The following is a 21,519-nucleotide window of genomic DNA, read 5'->3' on the forward strand; positions in this document are numbered from 1 at the left end:
ACTATCCTAACGGTTGTAAAGTAATATGTCACTATGATTTTGATTTGCATTTCCCAAATATCTAATGATGTTCAGTAATTTTTCATGTGTTTTTCATCTGTATATTCTCTTTGGTTAAATGAATTTGGCCATTTTCTAATTGAATTGTTTGTTTTTTCTGAAATACAATTGGTTTTCTTTCATGGATCATGCTTTTTGTGTTATGTCTAAGAATTCTTCATCAAATTTTAGGTCCTGAAGACATCTTACTATGTTTTCTTCTAACAGTTTTATAGTTTTACATTTTCCATCTAAGTCCATGTTTCAGTTTCAATAAATTTTAATATAAGATGGGAGATTTAGGTTGACATTCTAATGATTTTTCCTGATGAATATTTCATTTTCCAGCACGAACTGTTGAAAATAATATTTTTTCACTGTCGGATGTCTTCTGCATCTTTCTGAAAAAACAGTTGTCTGTTCTTGGATGGTGTATTTGTTGATTTTCTATTTTGTCCGTTAATCCATAAGATATTTTATTCACCAAGAGCACACAGATTTGATTATGGTAGTTATATAATAAATCTTAAAATTTGATAGAGTGATTCATTGCACTTTCTCTTTGACAAAATTTTGTAACTAGTTCTCTTTTATTTCCGTATAAATACTGCATTTTAGTATCCATTAATTTTTCTCTAAACAATAAGAACATAATAGAATACGCAGAAAATATTTTAAATTTCAGATTTCAAAATGTGAAAATGTATGTCTGTCTGTTGGGGGCAGGTGGTTGTGGTAGAAGAGTAAGAATGTTCTTTATGATAGCATACCATGATTTGTTTACTTGTAATCTGTGTGTTTAAATTGTATTTCACCTTTTTTTAAATCAAAGTCACTGTAAAATGTCAACTGTAATTTATTTCCTCAGTTCATTGCCTGGTACCTAGCAGGCATTCAATAAATGGTAAATAACACCTTCATTAACATAAGGATAGAGCTGCTTTATCGTATCTTTGTAAATTGGTTGATTAGAAAACATATTATTACTTCATTGGGCCCTCGATAAAAAGAGGAAATGATTGGAGACTTATATATTCCTGATTTCAGTGCAAATATTGTGGCCTCCTGGCTATGCGTTTGTATATGCAGCAAGGAATAATTCATTTCTGAAAAGTCTTATTATTATATTATTAAACACATGAGTTTAGAGTGTAAAACAAAAGAGTTTTTACTTTTTCCCTACAGGGGCAAATGTTTATACCAAGTCAATCTGTGTTAATCACACAGAATCTCTCCAACTCTTTCTTTTTTCTCTTCTTATCTTGATTTATTTTAGCATTTTAACTCATCTACCTCCTCATGGAGTCCTGTTTTTTGTTTGTTTGTTTGTTTTGTTATTTTTTTTTTCTTCTCTAGGCCTCAAACTAGTACAAATCATTCCAGTATGTTAGGTTTTTCCTGCTGTCATGGTGATGATAAACAAGGTAGGAGTTGGGTAGAATCGGAGGCTTCTTAGGCTGAAATAACACAGAGAATACCTCTGTCCAGCCTGAAGTTGACTCAAAGTATTTACAAGACAGATAAACCTTTTTTTCTGGTAATATTTCTTACTTCTTTAGCAAAATCCTGGCACATACTATTGTGAAAAGGATTTCTGCCACTTTACGAGGACCAAACAAATATTAATTTTAAATCCTAGTTTAGTGTGACCCATGACCTCAGAAAGGAAAGTGGGTATGTAGGGTGCACCCTATCTCAACAGAGAGATAGAGAGTGGTTTTTAAAATCTTACTATAGTATTTTCTTTAAAAAATCATAAGATAAACATCTCTGTTTTCTGTAACTCATGCCTCTGCATTTGTGGAAAGATTTATAATACACAGAAGATATTCACACATTAGTGATTTATTTTATCCTCATGAACTGTTGTTGGAGTAGAGAAAGAAGGAATTATTATTGTTATTCAAATTTAAGATATGAAGAATCTGAGACTTAATGATGCCTGCAAGGTTACAGAGCCAGAATTTCTAGCTCTAAGTTAGCAGAAATTTTCCAACATACCATATTTTTTTCTTGCGTACTACCAAAAAAGTGGTTTAGTAATCATAAAAATAAAACTACACAATAAAAAACTTTTGCAAAAATCAGAAAAACACTTCATTCAGTGAATATAGTGCAAAACTCAGGCTTGAAATTACAGATTTGTGTATTGTATTTTCAATTTTAAAAAATATTTTAAAAGCCTAATGCCTTCAGATTAAGATCACAGGAAACATTTTTCAATACCCAAAAGTCTCCATAATCCAAGGAAAACCTATTATTGACGATACAACAACGAGAAAAATAAAAGACAGCAACAGATAAAGAGAGATTAAGAAAGAAGGAAAGAGAAAGAAAGAGAAGGAAAGAAAAAGAGAGAACTGAAAACATTAAGCAAATGTATTTCCTATTATTAATATTAATTCATTTAAAGTATCAGAAATTGTAATGATTAAGTTGTTTTACCTAGATGGAAGCTATTGATTAAAATAAATGTTTATCGCTGGGGGATTGTTAAAAAGGTGACTGAGGACAGACACAAAGAAGTGTTTTATAACCATTGAGACCCCAGTTTGTGCCTCATCTCTTAGACTTAAAAGATGTACAACATGATATGAGCTCAGACAGGAAACAGATGCACAGCCCCAGCAAGACTTACCGTCTTGATATACAGTGTTAGACTAACACAAATTGATTACACACTGGTTCATTGCTGCAGAGAAAATCCTATAGCTACTGATGGGTTTTGCTCTTGGGATTGAAAGTCACAAAAATATTATATTCCTGTACTTCAATATTAATTAATTTTTCCTAGTGATCACTTTGGGAAACAAAAGACCACAGAAGGGAAAAAGGTTCCCATAAAATTCAATTACTCTGTGTTTAAAGGAAATAAGATGTACTTTTATCTCAGAGGTGTGCTTTCTTATATGACAGCTTCGGTAACAATTGGTGATTATTCTGGACATCTACATAATTACTAATGGTTACCTGTGACAATTTTATTTACTCTTCAGGAAAATCCTGATTGATCAATGTATATTCAATCATGCATTGCACATATGGAAATATATTTAACCCTTTTGTAGTATTGAAAAAATATAGTCTGGATGTGTTATGATTAGGAAAAATTCATTCAAATATTTAATGTATAAGGAAATAAAATATAGCTGTAAAACACAGAAGAAAAAAAAGTTACACCCAATAAAGTAAACTTTTCTGCTATTTAGTAAGACTTAATTGCAGAAACAAATATTTCCATTGACAAATGGAACCAATCTAAACACCATTAACTGTCTCTGAAGGGAAGGAAATTTAGCAAGTGTCTTAAGCTCTCTGCTGAGGTTTCCTCATCTGTTAACTAAGACATATAAACGGTGTTTTCCTCACAAAGAAATTTTTTCCTTTAATTAGTATTTTTAAATATACAAAATAAGTTATAAGCACTGCAAAATTTAAAGTGAAATAGTTAGATATATCCAATAAAGCAACTGACAATGTTTGGTCTTGTTCATAAGGCTTCAAAGTTTGGAGTCAGAAGATCTATAATCGGCACTTTGCAAAGATTGTCACAATGCTTTGTCCTTTCTTGTATCCATATGTTTTGTCATATAAATTTGCAATCCCCTCCCATGGGGTTGGGGCAGACACAAGTTCTATCCCTGCATTCAGCCACATATTGATTTGGCCAATGAGATGTTAACAAATGTAATGCAAAGAAAAGATTGAAGTTAACTTACACAACTGGGCTCATTCTCACATTTTCCCTTTACTACTATCATGAAAGGCATTTCAAGGATAGCCTGACACAGGATAAGAGACACATAGAGAAGAGCTGATGTTTCTGAGTTTTCCCAGGTGAGGCCATGCTAGATCACCTGATAACCACATAACTTCCAGGCATCATCAACAGAGTTGCTGCTAGGGCCACTCCAACCGTATGAGCAATAAGTTCTCCTAGTTATTTGCCACAAAAGTTCTATGGTTGCTTGTTTCACATCATTGTTAAGGCTAGAGGTACATACTGAAAAAATGTGTACTGAACATAGAGTGCTGCTGTAACGAAAATATAGTCCATTGATTTGGGGACCAGGAGACAGGCAGTAAAAATACCATCAGAGGAGGCTGGAAAAATTGGGAGAAGACTGCTACAGGAAAATTAAAGTTTTATCACTTGTGTTATAAAGTTATGTCACATTTATTAAAACTGTCACATGTAATGCAAAAATTGGAAAATATGCCTAATAAATTTTGGGGCTTGACTTAAGAGATATTCAAGAAAAGTATTGAAAGCACCTTTTGGTTGCATTTGGCTCTTCATGGTAATTTTCTTTTCTTCTTCTTTTTTTTTTTTCTTGAGTAATAATAAATCCTTATTGTCGAACAATAGTAGTAGATGTTTATTACCAAAAATAATATATCTTTGTGGCCTACCAAAAGATGTAGTACCTTGCACCCAAAGAGAAATCCTTGGCAATTGTTCTGTTTGTTCTTTGCGCCTCTAAATCCTTCTTACTTTTCTTTATTATTATTATTATTATACTTTAAGTTCTAGGGTACATGTGCACAACATGCAGGTTTGCTACATATGTATACTTGTGCCGTGTTGGTGTGCTGCACCCATTAACTTGTCATTTACATTAGGTATATCTCCTAATGCTATCCCTCCCCTCTCCCCACCCCCCACAACAGGCCCCAGTGTGTGATGTTCCCCTTGCTGTGTCCAAGTGTTCTCATTGTTCAATTCCCACCTATGAGTGAGAACATGCGGTGTTTGGTTTTCTGTTCTTGAGATAGTTTGCTGAGAATGATGGTTTCCAGCTGCATCCATGTCCCTACAAAGGACATGAATGCATCCTTTTTTATGGCTGCATAGTATTCCGTGGTGTATATGTGCCACATTTTCTTAATCTAGTCTGTCATTGATGGACATTTGGGTTGGTTCCAAGTCTTCGCTGTTGTGAATAGTGCACTCTTCATGATAATTTTCTAAAAGAAAAATGCAGGATAAAGCACTGGCCAGTTTCCAAGCAGCATTTAGCAGGCATGTGGAGAGCTTAGGTATTCTGGAAATTGCTAGTTTGGAAAATAAAAATTATTCTCAGCTTCAGCCTCTCAAACAAGTAAAAGATTCTCATATTAGTACGTTGCTTTAATTCAAAGACTGAATCAAGGCTTTCTGAGATGCTTTGTTAAGACAAAGAATTGTAGAATTAAAGCTGCCAAGTAGAATTTCCTCATCTGGAAAAATGGATTCCTAGGACTCCTAATGGTGTTGTATCATAACAACCTGACATGTAAAGATACCAGTAACTGTAAATCGAAACAGGTAGGCAACTGGAGTGTAACTTTTGGTGCACATAATGAATATGTGAACAATTGGGGTGTAACTTTTGGTGCACACAATGAACTCAAATCTGATGCATAGAAAAACCATGAAGTTTTTAAGATGGTCACACCTGTAACATAAATAAAATTTCAATAGCTACTAAAAAGCAAACAACAAAAAAAGAAAACACACACAAAAAAACAAAAGACAACAACAAAAAATATATTTGCTATAGCAAAAGCAACACCTAAAGGGGCTAGGTCATTCTCAGTTTGAGGAACCAAGGCTTAATCAAAGAACATGTTTCATTGCAGTATGTTCTTCTGGCATCATTTTCCCTGGAGAGATTTCAGAATTGATACAGACAAGTGACTGCCATGGTGCCTCCTGCTTTTTCTTACTCAAATGAAAGTGCTTATTGTAGTTATTCTTTCCCCAAATGAATGACAAAAAATAGATATTTATTATGTTCATGTTCATGGATTTTATGAGTCATGAATTTGATTTGGAAACAGTGGAAATGGCTTCTCTCTACTCTGTGATCTCTGGCACCTCTGCTAAAGAACTTGAAGGGTAGTTCAAGTTATCTGAAGGTTTGTTCATGAAGACATCTGGTGAGAGATGTTGGTGGGAATCTTAACTTTACCTGTTGAGCATAATATTTTTAAGACATTCTGGTCTTGGTCTCCTCACGACATAGTGGCTAGGTTTAACCAGAAATATTGCTGAGGCCATTTAATTTGAGTTTGTAAGGGCAGATAATTTATCTTTTTATTGTATAGTTATCTAGATCAAGAACCCGTATCAAAACCTGTTTAAGATTATACAGTTTTGGGCCCCATGAGATTGATACTATAGCTGGGTATTTGGTTGGAGAGGGGCTGCTGAAATAAAGGTGAAAATTTTCACATATTAGGAATTCTTGAATAACTATGGCTGGTGTGAAGACTGTACTAGTTTACACTTAACCCAATAATTTACCTTTTTTGACTTCACACACTCTGCCATGTAACATTCCAATGCTTTTCCATGGTAGGTATAAGGAGATTGATATAATTACCCTCCCTTGAGCCTAGCCATATGTCATATATGTCATGTCTTGGCCAATGAATTATTAGCAGGCATGATGCAAACAGAAGCTTGGACTAGTCTAATAAAACTGTGCTTGCCCTTGCTGTTGCTGTCTGCCACCACCATGAGAAGAATGTTGTGGCAAAAAGGGAAAAAAAACTGATATTCACATATCATACCCCAAATAACATCCATTAGAAAGACAAAAATGAATGCTACTCTGGATTACACTGTCATTCACTGCTAACTGGAAATGAACATCAAGAGTTAATTAACACTTTACTTGATCAAATTTTGCCCATGCACTATATTAATTGGGCACATGTTTGAAAAAATTAGAACTTACTACTCAGGAGAGAAATGCTCAGATGTACACATATCACACTTGCATCCTGTTGAGCTACAGGGAAGTGGTGAACATCTGTATGAGATCGCCATTTGTATTGTTAAGCAGAGCACCCAACAAATTATCCGTAGAATGCAGTTAATGTTAACTAGAATACCAATGACTTTTGCACATCTGCTGTGAAATCAAATTTACATGCTTAACACTTTACTGCAGGAAATTTCCTATTTGAAAGTAGGAGACTGATGAGGCACTTTGCAATGAAAGGGCCTATATAAACGAAAATGATTACCTTATTAGTTACAAATGGACATCAGTTGTACACATAGCTTCAGATATGTCTATGAAAATACCTATGCATATTTCAATAACTAATAATTATGTGCATCATTGTTCCTTGTAACTTATCACAGAAGCTGAAGAAATGGTTTTCTAATATAAAGAAAATATGAGTGAGCAGAAAAGAAGCCACTTTGTGGGTGTTTATTCTCCCATACCGAGAGATAATGGAATAATTTAGTGTTACTCCAGGCAACCACATTACTCCTAGTTTGAAAACATTCATCTATATCAAACATCATTGATTAAATTAGGCACAAGTAGTAACCTAAGTGATATCACTTTCAGGGAATCTAAAGCATCCTCTTGGAGAGTTCTTATAATATGTGTGTCTTTTGAAAAATATTTACATATTCCCTTGAGGCCAGGAGAAATTCATGGGCACTAAATTTCCAATTGCTGCTAAAAAATATTAGAAATATACTCAAAAGAGTTTCAGACAAGTTAGTGTAAGAGTAGGTTCTGGAATCAAACAATCAAAATTAGTGTCTCCAACATTAATTAACCCACTGGGCAACTTTGACTTATTTAATCTCTGTCTGCCTCAATTTCCCCATTTGTAGAATGTTAATGTACTCATGTCATATAATTGCTGTGAGGATTAAATGAATGAATACAATGCTTAGCACACGATATGCATTCAAAAAATATGAGCCATTAATATATTTAAATGTAAAAATACAGATCAGTTGCTTAATCATATATGATTACCTATTAGAATCCTTAGGTGTAACTATGACAGCAGCAGATACTGGATTTTAATCATTAATTTCCTGACAGTAAATGCAATGGTATTATTTTTTCATGTGTCTCGATACAAAGATAATAGATATTAGAACAACTCAAGCAGTCATTGTTTTATCTCCAGGAACTCTTCCATTTTGAATATTGAGGAATAATACTACCAGCTGTGGGGAAAGTTACTCTCACTATAAAAATAAAGAAATTATTATTTAGGCTTTGACATTACTTTTCTATAGGACTTGTGGTAGATCATTTCTCTTTTCTCTAGTAAATATGATAATACTAGAAAGTCTATATTAGAAGCTGCAGAAGTCACTTCCAAAGCTAAAATTATAGAATTGTTTATGTGTATTCAAACCCAGCACAGGTTTTGGAATCAGACATATAGTAATACAATTGTGAGCTCTAGTTTTGCTTTTTTGCTTTATGGGACTCCATATTTTTCACAGTTAGTACATAATATTTCTGTAATAATTGATACATGTAAAGTGCTTGCCAATGAGAAGTACCTATGGACACTGGAACACTTATTACTGAAGCATGTCATGGTAATAAAAGTCCGACCTCTGGAATCAGATCAGCTGGGTTGAGATTTTGGCTCTTCTTCTTAGGATCTTACTAAAGTCTTTAAATCTCAGTGTCTTCATTGAATAATAATGCAACGTTATTGATAAGATTGTTATGATGAGAAAGCCAATGTGTATAGATAATTTAACACTCCTTTTATAACATGAATCATAAATAATAACTATTTGTTCTAATCATTATAAATATGCTTCTATATCATACCATTTATGTTATTTATTATGGGTTTTTATTCACAATTTTATATAGATCTTCCTCCTAGGCCTCCGTTTTTTAATCAGAGAAATGTCATTCAGTATATTAGATTCTTAAAGGTCAAGGAAAAAATATGGCAAGAATTAAGAATTTGATGAGCATGTTTTAAGTGGCAACCTGAGAAGCAATAATCTTTGCATTCTGCCAGATATGTTTTAAAGCAGTATATGAGATTTTATTTTGCTCGCTGCACCTCTCTAGCCACATTTTCACACTGGATGTCTCCACTATGTAGGCCTTTGCATGACATTGTCCATTCAGTGAAATTTTTAGATGTTATTTTGGCAAACTGCCCACTTATAGAGATCATGTTCAATATAAGCAGATTAACACTGTAAGTGCCAAATCGCTTTGTGTGAATGTTAGAGTCCTCTGTATAGCAGTAACTTATGTCAGTGCCTGTTATAAACCAAGGCACTTTTTATGCCCATGGATAAAAGAACTGTTCCTTTATAAGTATTCTATCCAAAGACTACCCAGACAGGTGTCAAGTGATAACCTGGCTCCCAAATCTATTACAGAATCTTCGTGTGTATTTATTTCTTTGTATTTATTCCTGCGTGTTTATGACATTTCCATAGATTTATCTGTAGACATTTTTTTCTTCATCGAAAGGGCATTTTACTTTTCTTTCTCTTCTTCTCAATAAAAGCACATGGTTGATGTTATTTAAGGCCTAATGTCCCAAAGTGGAGTAGTATATGAGGTCATAAATGGCTCTAGCAGTTATCAAAAGCCTCGGCTTCAACCTGAGCATTTAATCATCTGTAAAAGCCAGTTATAGGCTCATATACTTTCCTATCATGAACATTACTCTTCTCATATGACAAGGCAAAAATATTTTTAAAAATAGATTAAACAAACCACATCATAAAAAATTACTAATAAATATTTTTGCTTCCCTCATAAGAATTTGGAAGTTCTTCACTTTTGCTGACTTCTTTCAATGTGCATTAATTATTTAATGTTTATTCAGTACTTTGAAGATGGAATGCACTATATAAGTGTTAAGTATTATTAATGATGTTATTATGTGAGGTTAGTTTGGAAGCATGAACTAGATGAATAGCACAAGGGAATATACTATGGGGAAAAGAAATGAGATTTGTGATTAGACACATTTCATCTCAGAGAAGATTTGGTTTTCTTCTGAGAAAGGGTATATTTATATTTTCTGAGATTTGATTGGTCAAAATGCTTTTCTTCATCTACTCCTACAGGATGTATTATACCAATACTAGAAATTTCCATAATAAAGAGTGCTATGCTTCATATATAGGAAGAAAAGGTTACTGACCCACCACTGATGAAATAAGCATTGTAAATAATTTTCAAAATAGAAATGAGAGGTTTGTACTCCTATAGAGTTTCTCAACTACTTTCCCTTTCAAACAAGGATATTCACATTATAGATTACACACACACACACACACACACACACACACACACACACACACATTCTCCCCAGAGTCAATGTTGTGGTTGGTATGCCCAGGTACAGAGCTTTCTGGCCTATATGTGGTTTGAAACCCTAGCATGTTTTGTTTGTACCACAGTTAATTAATGAACAAAGCTCCTTCCAGTGAACAAAACGAAAATTTTAAAAATTTTATGTTCACTGTACAGCAATAATGAATGCTACCTTCTCGCCACTCAATATTTTGTAATTGAACTTCTATTTCAAAATAAATAAGATGTAAGTCATTTTCAAATTATAGAAAACGCTATAAGCATTGCTTAATTCCCACAATTTACCATGAAGGTAAAATATTTTATGGTTCTCTTAAAGTATTGAGTTCCTGGACCAAAAATGGAGAGATGAAATTTATAATGATTTTGATAACAAAGATTCATTTGTGCAGCCAATTTGATCCAGGCATTTTCTGTTTTTTATATTCAAGTCAACTATGCACTTTCTCTCTTCCCCTCTAATTGTACTCTATTGTTTTTCTTGGGGAATGAACTATGAAGAACACTTTTGTTTGTTGACAGAAATGGAACTGAAGAGTATTTTCATGGAAGATTTATGATACATAGCCAATTACATCTGGATTGCAGATAGCAAATTAGTTTTGGATTTGTCTCATTCAAAAATCATTGACAAGCGTGATTCATCATAATTTTGCAGAAGAATCATAACAGATCATAGCCTGCACCACAAATGATGCTCCATCACAATCCATCAGGATTAAATTGTGGTCTAGAGTTAGATGAATGAGAACTTGGAATAATATATAAACATTGATAATTGGAGTTGATTTGAAGTGGGGAGCATGTAGATTTGTGTGGTTTTGTTACCTTGTTTTATACTGAGAAGATTAAGAATTATTTGTGCTTGCTGCTTTTAAATTGTATTACAACCCTCATGAAAATTCTTCCTGAACTTACAAGTAAAACTCGGTTAACCTCCTATTTAAATATTATTAGAGTCATCTGCATTGAAATAATTTCATTGGAAATTATACATCTTTTATGACAGTTTTAAGAAATGCTAGATGAAGTTTACAAAAGTTTCAACCTTAGGAAAAGTTGCCCTCAAAAGGATTGTCCGTCTCTAAGCCTGATTTGCTTCCTGTGACTTAAAAAGCAATGCAAAATTCAGATTACTATTCTCAAATCGATTCTCACTTCCAAACTGTAGTACTCCTCATCACTGCTTTCTTGAAACTCTCCTGATGATTCTGAAGTTACCACGAGTTTATAATATTTATTTGATAAATATTTGTTGAATATTCTTCTACATGACGAGTACTGTTCTAGACATTGGGTACATACAACATTAATAAACTTGACAAAACTGCCTTACTTGAGCTTACACTCTTATGGAAGAAAACAGAAAATAAGTAAAAATAAATATCTTGATGATACATTGTTGGAGAAAAATAAATTACAATAAATGTTTAGGGAATGTGAAATGGAAAGAAGATTTCATAAATTTTCAAATGTGCAATATCTGCAGATGTGACTTTAAAAAATCCTATCTTTTCTTTTTTTTTATGTCCTAAAAGAAAGTAACTAAATCAACCACCCACAAAGTCTTGTAAGTACTATGTGCTTATTGGACCTGCTAGCTGTCCATCGGTTTTGCTCAGAAAGAGCCAGATTTTATTGAATGTCTGTCTCTAATGTAAGAAGGATTATAGTTAGGTACCTAACTTAGACAGACAGACTATCCTCATTACTAGAAAAGAGCCTCAGAAAATATTTACTCCTATTCTCTTATTGTATTGTGGAGGAAATTTTATACAAACAGATGAAATCACTTGCTCACAATTCTATGACTAGTGAGGTCGGCACTAAGATTTAGCCTAAATTTCGTAACTCCAAATTCAATATTCCCTGCTGCCATTCTGCCCACACTCCTGCCTTTCTTTGCCAAGCATGCTGGATGTCCCACTATCGCCCTCCCTCTCCCAGCTGCTTGGCATTCCCTTCTCACTCATGCCCAGCTCAGAAAGGTTTAAGGTAAAAGAATATTTATTCAGAGGCCACAAGCAATAAAAAGGAAATTTAGAGTGTATCCCCAAGATATTAAGACTAAAACCATCCTTCTGGGCACAACGGCTATGGCTGGTAATCCCACCACTTTGGGAGCTGAGGCAGGAAGATCACTTGAGACCAGGTGTTTACAACCGGTCTGGACAACATAGCAAGAGCTTTTCTCTACTAAAAATAAAAATAAAATTTAGCCTGGCATGGTGGTGCACACCTGTAGTCTCCGCTATTTGGGAGGCTGAGGTGGGAGGATTTCTTGAGCCCCGGATTTCCAGTCTGTAGTGAGCTATGATCACACAACTGCACTCCAAACTGGGTGACAGAGTGAGACCCTGTCTCAAAAAATAAAATAAAATAAAATAAATAAAATAAAATAAAAATCTAAAACATCCTAATACAGAAAGTATGTATAAGGGCATCTAAAGAGAGGTTTTTTTTTTCCCCATGATGACTTATTTGCTACATCAAATATCCAGTTCTTGGCAAGAAAGCCTTGATTGGCTCTGATTGACTAGTATCCTAGTGCATACCAATTCTGCTTGAGAGGGGATCCATCACTGACACTCAGAGTCCAGCCCTTTGTTTATGATCCAATTTCCAACTTCATTTATATTAAATATGATGTGGCAAAGGCTGGCTAAGCATTCATCAAACTCACTTCGCTCCCCTTTAAAGTCAGGTGTGACTATATTTCTAATATCAGGTGACTGGAATGTGGTGAAAGTGATGTATACCACCTTCAGGGCTGATCTCCAAACTGCCCCTTGTGATCCTTCCTGCTTTCTTCATTCCCTGGCTAAAAGAAAAGGACTCTGAGGGGAGCTAGAGGAGGCCAGAGTCACATGATGGAAGAGATTTTGGTCTCTAGATTATATTATAAAAGTCTATTTGCCATATATCACATTGAATTGCTATGTTAACAAGAAATGCATTTCTATTGAGTTGAGCCCCTGAAATTTTGGGAATTTTTTATTTATTTTTTTTTTTTTGAGACGGAGTCTCACTCTGTCGCCCGGGCTGGAGTACAGTGGCCGGATCTCAGCTCACTGCAAGCTCCGCCTCCCGGGTTTACGTCATTCTCCTGCCTCAGCCTCCCGAGTAGCTGGGACTATAGGCGCCCGCCACCTCGCCCGGCTAGTTTTTTGTATTTTTTTAGTAGAGACGGGGTTTCACTGTGTTAGCCAGGATGGTCTCGATCTCCTGGCCTCGTGATCCGCCCGTCTCGGCCTCCCAAAGTGCTGGGATTACAGGCTTGAGCCACCGCGCCCGGCCGGAAATTATTTTTTTATCAGCTAGCCTACCCTGGTTAATACATGTGTACTGCATCCACATATTTAAATGCATATCGATGCTTCTTACTCTCCTAAAAGTTTCATAAATTTTATTGTTCTTTTCACATTAATTGCCATATAATGACAATTTGGAAGTACTTTGCATATGAAATTTCCAATGAATACCTTTAAACATACCAGAGCCTTTTTTCTTTGGAGTGCTATTATTTCCTAAAGTTTCATCAATTTTTCAGTCAGTCTATACTACGGGACTGATTTTGCAAGACAACCCATAAATGCTTGCATATTTTATCTTTATGTAAAAGGTTAGTATTTTTATTGTTAAGAGTAATAAGATATGCAAAAGTTAAGAAGGATAATACAACTCCCCATGTACTCATACACCCAGCTTCAGAAATAAACTATTCTCACTATTATTGAAACCTTTGGTGAACTTCTTCTCAGTCACATTTCTTCTCATCCTTTCCAGATATAGCCATTGTCTTGAATTTGGTGTTCAACACCTCTAGGTATTTCTGTATCATTTTAATGCAAATATCTGTTCCTAAGTAATAGCTAGTATTATTTTGCATGCATTTACATGATCTTCATGAGTATATAAATACATACGGATGGACACTACGATATACATTCTTCTCAAATTTATTTTGGTTACCACTATACTTTTAAAATTTAGTCTTATTGATATGAGTGACTCCAACTTACTCATTTTCACTGCTTCATTTCATTGTATGCCTATACTACAATATGCCCCTTCTTTTTTGATGAGGTGGTTTCTGAAATTTTGCCTTTTGAAACACTTGCTATTTAAAACATCATAATACATGTCGTTTCATGTATATGTATGAGTTTTGTTTTCATAGGGTACATATATAGACATAAAACTTCTGGATTTAAGGACTATTGATCAAGATAAATTACTTATGCTATAGCAATTAGTAATTCTAAAATTGCAGTAGCTTAACATACAACAGTTGAGAACTTGTTCACACAAATTTTGCTGTCCAAGTGATGCTCTAGGGTAGCTATCCTCTAGGTATAGAATGCTCCGATTTTACCATAACTCCATGCCACCATAAGCTCACATGGTTGCTGGAGCAGAGCAAGAGAGTTCATAGAGTACAGTCTAAAAGCTCTTGAGTATTTGACTTTGAAATAAAATGCATCACTTCCACTTGCATTTTCTTGGCCAATGCAAGACTCACAACTATGTCTAACATCAAGACAACAGGAAAGTTTAGTTCTCCGTGGGTTAGGTAGGAGAAAAAAACTGGATGTGTGCCTTTATTTGTATTCAATATTTTATTTAACATTAATATAAATTAATATTAATATAAATTATATTAATAACTCCAAAAGTTCCTCCAAAACTCTGTGCTAATTTACACCAACAGTGTAATCTGGAGCATTTGTTATGCTCTACGTCATTGCCAATACTTGATGTTGTCAGACTTCATTTTTGTGAACTTGGTGGACATAAAATAGCGTCTTACTATGATTTAAATTTCCCTCTCCATGGCTAATACTGAGGATGACTGCTATTTTACATACTTTTCCTTCTATGAAATGCTGTTGCTGTTTTATTAAGTTGTCATTTTCTCTTTGATGTGTAATTCTTAGAAAACATATTCTGGATTCTAATTCTATGCCATTGTTATGTGTTGCATATTCTTTGCAGAGTTTGTTGTTTCATTTTTAATTATAAAGCATTTGGTGAATAGAGATTTTTAATTTAATGTCAAATTTATTACTTGTTTCTCCTATGATTTTTTGCTTTTTTTTTTAACCTTATATAAAAATTCTTCCCTAATCTTGGGTTATAAGCATAATTTTTTTTTTTTTTTTTTTTTTTTTTTGAGACAGAGTCTCCCTCTGTCACCCAGGCTGGAGTGCAGTGGTGCGATCTCAGCTCACTGCAAGCTCTGCCTCCCGGGTTCACGCCATTCTCCTGCCTCAGCCTCCCAAGTAGCTGGGACTACAGGCGCCTGCCACCACACCCGGCTAATTTTTTTGACTTTTTTATTAGAGACGAGGTTTCACTGTGTTAGCCAGGATGGTCTCGATCTCCTGACCTCATGATCCACCCGCCTCGGCCTCCGAAAGTGCTGGGATTACAGGCGTGAGCCACAGAGCCTGGCTATAAGCATAATTTTTGCTAAAAGTTTTAAAGTTTTCGTTTTACACATAGCTATGTAATCCACTTAGAACTAACTCATTCTGGAAATAATATAATGTAAATATTTGTTTTTGACTGTGTGCAGTGGCTTATGCCTATAATCCCAACACTTTGGGAAGCCAAGGCAAGAGAATCACTGGAGCCCAGGAGTTTGAAACCAGACTGGGCAACATAGTGAGGCCCCCATCTCCAAATTAGCTGGACATGGTGGTATGTGCCTTTAGGTCCAGCTATCTGGAAGGCTGAGGCGGGAGGATCACTTGAGCCCAGGAGTTCCAGACTGCAGTGAGCCATGGTCATGCCACTGCATTCCAGCCTGGATGATGGAGCAAGACCCTGTCTCAAAGTGTGTGTGTATATATATATATGTGTATATATATTTCCATAGACACAACTAATTTTTGCAACACCATATACCTAATAGGCCACTTTTTTTCTCCAGTGTGCAATGGCACTCTGTTTTTATATAGTTTCCATATAAGTCTGAGTTTGTTTCTGGGCTCTCTGTTCCATTTCTTGGACCTCATGCTATTTGACCACTTTGCATTGCTTTGATTTCTGTTGCTTGATGCTATGTCCTGCTGTCTGGTCTCCCTAGTCCCTACTTTCATTCATTCATGTGATCAGAAAATACTGATTTTGCACGTACTATATGTCAGGAACTTTTCTAGGGGCTTGGAATTTAATGGCGATCAAAAGGAGCAAATCTTTCTGGTCTCATATTAAGTTTCTGTTTTAGTAGATCAAATGAACAATAACAAATTGCAGACATTATTAATTCTAGAATAAGCTAGGGACTGATTCGTGCTATGAAAAAGAAAACATGGCAGGAAGTTAAGGAGTGCCGGGGGTAAGAGAGCTACCATTTTAAATAAAAGAAGCCTATTTGAGCAGACACTTAAAGAAGGCAGGCAAGTGGCTCATTCAGATATCCAGAGAAAAGGCATACCCAGGAGGAAAAGCAGTGTGAGCATTCTAAATTTCACATTTATCATTTCCAAGCATTTTAAATCTACCTTATGAGTGCTTGGAGTTTCCTAGGAACACAACCTTATTCTTTAAAATTGTCTCAGCTCTTCTTTACTGTTTCTCTTCTATATAAACATTTATAGATAAATTTTTTAGAAAATAATCTCCTATACTGTTGCATGAAAATAGTTTATTACAGGACTATTATCAAAATCTGTTCAATTTCTGAAATAATACTTGTTTTCTCTATCAATACTGCATAAGGAAAAATACAAATAAAATGTTTGTGCAACTCTCTTTTCCTCCACTGATAATAATGTGTAGTTTATAAGGTCATGACTGAATGCTCAGCACCCTGAAGTATCTATTTAGATGGCTTGGCGAACTTCTGCAGGGAATCAGGACAAAATGTTGTTGGCAAATTAAACCCACAAGCCAGCTCCATTGGATCAGAATTTCAATTTCTAGAATGTTACTTTGTCTCTGTCATGTGGCACAATAAAATTAACCACTTTTTTTCTCCATTCTCATCAATCAAAAGGGAGTCACAGTATACATATGCCCTTGGGATAATTGAGAGGGGTAAATAAGATATGTGAGTGTGTTTATCAGTAACTAACGCTGTACAAGTGATATGGTTTGGCTGTTTCCCCACCCAAATCTCACCTTGAACTGTAGTTTCCATAATCCCCACGTGTCATGGGAGGGACCTGGTGGGAGGTAATTGAATCATGGAGGCAGTTACCCCCATTGCTGTTCTCATGATAGTGAGTGAGTTCTCATAAGGTATGATGGTTTTATAAGGAGCTTTTCCTTTTTTGCTTGGCACTTCTCCATGGTGCCACCATGTGAAGAAAGATGTGTTTGCTTCCCCTTCCACCATGATTGTAAGTTTCCTGAGGTCTCCTCAGCCCTGCGGAGCTGTAAGTCAATTAAATATTTTTCCTTTATAAATCAACCAGTCTCAGGACAGCATGAGAACAGATTAATACAACAAGTATGTACAATTTGAATTATGATCTTTATGCAACCCCTGATGTATATGGTAAGTTATGTTTTGTGGGAGTTAATTATTTCTTTGAGATCTGATCCAGGTTCTCTTCAGAGTCATCAAGCACTTACGAATCAAAATAATTTCCATATTCATTTTCCTGATAAAAGTCCATCAAGGGTCCATCATCGGCAAAGTGAAATCTAAACTTAAACATGGCATGCAACCAGTTCAGCATCTAGCTCCTGAGCATTTTCCCAACCTGACTTCCACCTCTCTTCCATAAATATCCTATAGTCCATCCACACTCAGGGTCTTTGCACATATTTTTCCTGGTTCTTAGAATACGCTGTCCTCTTTGTTCCTTAGGAATGTTGAACGGTTACCAGCTTGGTGTCGTGCTCTCTGTTATTTCAAGACACAGGTAGGAGATAACCCTGTGCTATTTGATCATTACTTTTCAAGTACAAGACATTCTTTTTTATGTGTACTGAGGCTTTTAGGTCAGGTCCAATTTGACTTGTCTAAAGATGATTGTAAAATACAGTTGAATTAAGGCAGAACAGAATCCTTTAAAACCTGTTACCTACAAAATTGGATGTGTCCTAATAGTCCAAGATGACCCAAGATGATATTGCTATTGACTGAGGAATTTGGCCCAGCATCCCTTTGTGAGTCTCTGGGAATTTTACAATGGTCTTAATATAATGCTGTATGATTCCTACAATTCAGTGATGAGAAGCTCATCATTAATTGGTGTTGAGCAAAGCATTGTGTGAATTGTATTTGATCTTACGTACAGCTACCAGTACCTATTAGATGAAATATGCAGCCCAAGAAATCAATTGTCATACTTCCTCTTGCCTATAAAGATACCCTCCTGATTTGGTGAGCATATTAACTATCTTCTTTGTAGGGAGATCTATGCCTGGGAAATAAACTTGGCTGACCAGCCTATGAACCCAAGTCATCTGTCTTTGTATTGATTTAGCACTCACTCACTTAACCTATTAAAGCACCTATTTTTGCCAGGCTATATAGCAGAGCAAAGTTTCTCTCATATTTATTGCATCTCCCAATAGCTCTGTGAAGTAAGTGGTCATAAATGACAGTTTCAGAACTTGTGCTCTAAACTTCTCCATTGCAGTCGTTAGACAATCTTCTCAGACACTGGCCAATTGAGTACTCAGATGTAAACGTATACTGATAATTACAGTCGTCTGAGTTCTGCTTTGTCATTTTTTTCATTTCCTTCTTTCATCTGTGCCATGTATTACAGCAAAATGTTGTTATGATCTTTCTACAATTATATTTTCTCATATTCATGCGTCTCATATGCAATGCTAAAATTATTTTTATGCATTCCAATCTCAAGTTCACAACAAAATTTGATCTTCCTCTCTCCTCTACCAAATGTATTTCCAGAAATGATGCTAAGAAAAACTTGCTTCTCCAAAAACACCATTAAGGAAAGTCATTCTATTTGTTTTTCAGCCAACACTGCCCATTTAGCAGGCAATTTCATTGAGCTATGTACATTGATGTGTGCATCTTTTTGAAGGTTCATTGTACAGCGACTCCAACATCACTGTCTGGCTATAGACCATGAGAAGAAATTGTGAGACTTATAAAGTGTATAGCTTTCAGAGCTAATTCTCATTCATACTCCCATTGCATCACATAGCAGTTTGTTTCTATTTATTACTCTATCTATCATCGACTTGTAATTATTTCTAAAGGCAGCAAATCTTACGCCTGGATTTACCAAGCCAAGCTTATGAAATTTATGCAGGAAAATGCTATAGAAATCAATTATGAAATTCCCTACACAAAGTGTTTTCAACATGGTAATAAGTTGTCAAACTTCTATATCTTTACTTGGCTTCTATTGCTTAGATCCTATCTCCACTCCTTCATGAGGCTAACTCAAACTCAATTCTTCTAAATTCACCTAAGTGCTACTTCCTTCAAGAAGATAACCTTGACCCACAGGGATTTTGATGCCCTTTTCTGTACTCTCATCTTGCCCTATGCACAATTCTGTGGTAAGACAGTGAACTCCACCTTCAATGTTGATTGTCTTCTGTGTCTCCAAACAGAGAGTGCAGGTATTTCATCTTACGTGGGGTTGTAGCCTTAACACAGTGCCTAGTGTACATAAGGCACTTAATAAATATTTAATGAATAAAGGCAAATGAGTCTTGATGTTTTATTTTACTCCAAGTCAGAAAGGTTCATTACTCAAGACAAGAAAATTTGTTTAAACTTGTGTTGTCCCAAAGGAAATTGTGCACAATACCTTGCCTGTATCAGGAGTTCCACAAGTATTGGTATAAAAACTGAATGAATATATAAAATACAAACTCCCCAAGAACTATTTTTGCTCTCAAGCACTGTACAACCTTAAGAATAGGAATAAGGACATGATCTTATTGCAAAATAAAATTGAGGTTCTTCTGATTATCGTTTAAAGAATAGAGCACAGGTGAAAAATGTGAAGAAAAAAAATACAAGGAATTGACTTTATAGTTCCACCTGTTCTAAGATTCCTGTTCCTTTCCTCCGAATTATATTCATTGTATACACAACCCACAAATTATTGCACAGCATGCTTACATTTTAAAACCCAGCTATAATGAAAAAAAAAAACTATCTTCCAAAAATTAACACAGCATCTTTAACATTAAAAAAAAAAAAAAAAAGCCTAGGAAACTTTTGTGAGCACTTGCTTTATCAAAATGAGGTATCTACAATTGCCAATTAGTACAGTGTTGGTGAAATTCAAGCACTGAGGGGTTCATTGCTTCTTCACAGCTCCTACCCACGTGTAATCTTCATTCCACCTTTCTACCTGGCTGTAGAGATTGATCTAGTAAAAACGTGCTGCAGATGAATTGCTCAGAGAGTGTCAGAAGGGACTGTTACAGCGCACATCCTAACACTATTCTGCAATTGTTATTTTTCATGGGTGTCCACATCCTAGTAATATATCCCTAGATTTGACTGTAATCTTGCCACTGAGCTCGCCTGCAGGTCTCATAAACTTGTTTTAGTGTAGCCCTAAGTCACAGATTCTGTGGAAGCAGACAGATAGTACTACCCTATAACATCCGTTAGAGAACACATCTGCACTTACATCTTCTACTAATAAATGTTTCCACAGGGGGACCACTTTCTGTCAAATGAAAACATATAACATTACAAAGCCACTGACTGGCCACGTGCTTATTGCCTTTGTAATTGGATTAGCCTTTCCTAATACTAGGTTTTCTAGGTTGTCCTTGTATCCCTTTGATTCATAGATCATGACATACTCAGCTGTGAAAAACAAAGTTTGATTTTACTTTGAATGACTTAGGAGAGTTTGGCAAAAAAATATATTTGGTAATTGTTTTTGGAAGATTCCCTGGCTTAAGATCTTGAATATAGATAAATTTGAAATTGTAGGAAACTGGAGGATAATACAATAATGTATGGATGATGGAATTTCTGTCTCAAGTCAGTTAGCTAGGACCTATATTCTGACTATTTCCAAATGATATGTGTTCATGGCTGTGAGATGGGTTGTATGGTAGCACCTTAAAACATACATCCCTGTCTTAACACCCAGAACCTATGAATATAATCTTATTTGGAAAAAAAAAAAGGTTTTTAGCAGACATAATTAAGGATCTTAATATCACCCTGGGTTATCTGGTAAGCCCTAAATCCAATGACAAGTGTCCATAAGAGACAGAGGAGGAGACAGAAACAGAAAGAAGGCCACTTGAGCAAAACAGGGCAGAGATTGGAGTTGTGAAGCCACAAACCACAGGGTGCCTGGAGATACCAACCACTGGAAGAGACAAGGTGGGATTTTCCCTTAGATCCTTCAGAGGGAGCCAGTCCCTACCAACACCTTGATTTCAG

This window comes from Macaca mulatta, chromosome 5, assembly GCF_049350105.2.
Source record: "Macaca mulatta isolate MMU2019108-1 chromosome 5, T2T-MMU8v2.0, whole genome shotgun sequence".
In the NCBI taxonomy this organism is placed as follows: Eukaryota; Metazoa; Chordata; class Mammalia; order Primates; family Cercopithecidae; genus Macaca; species Macaca mulatta.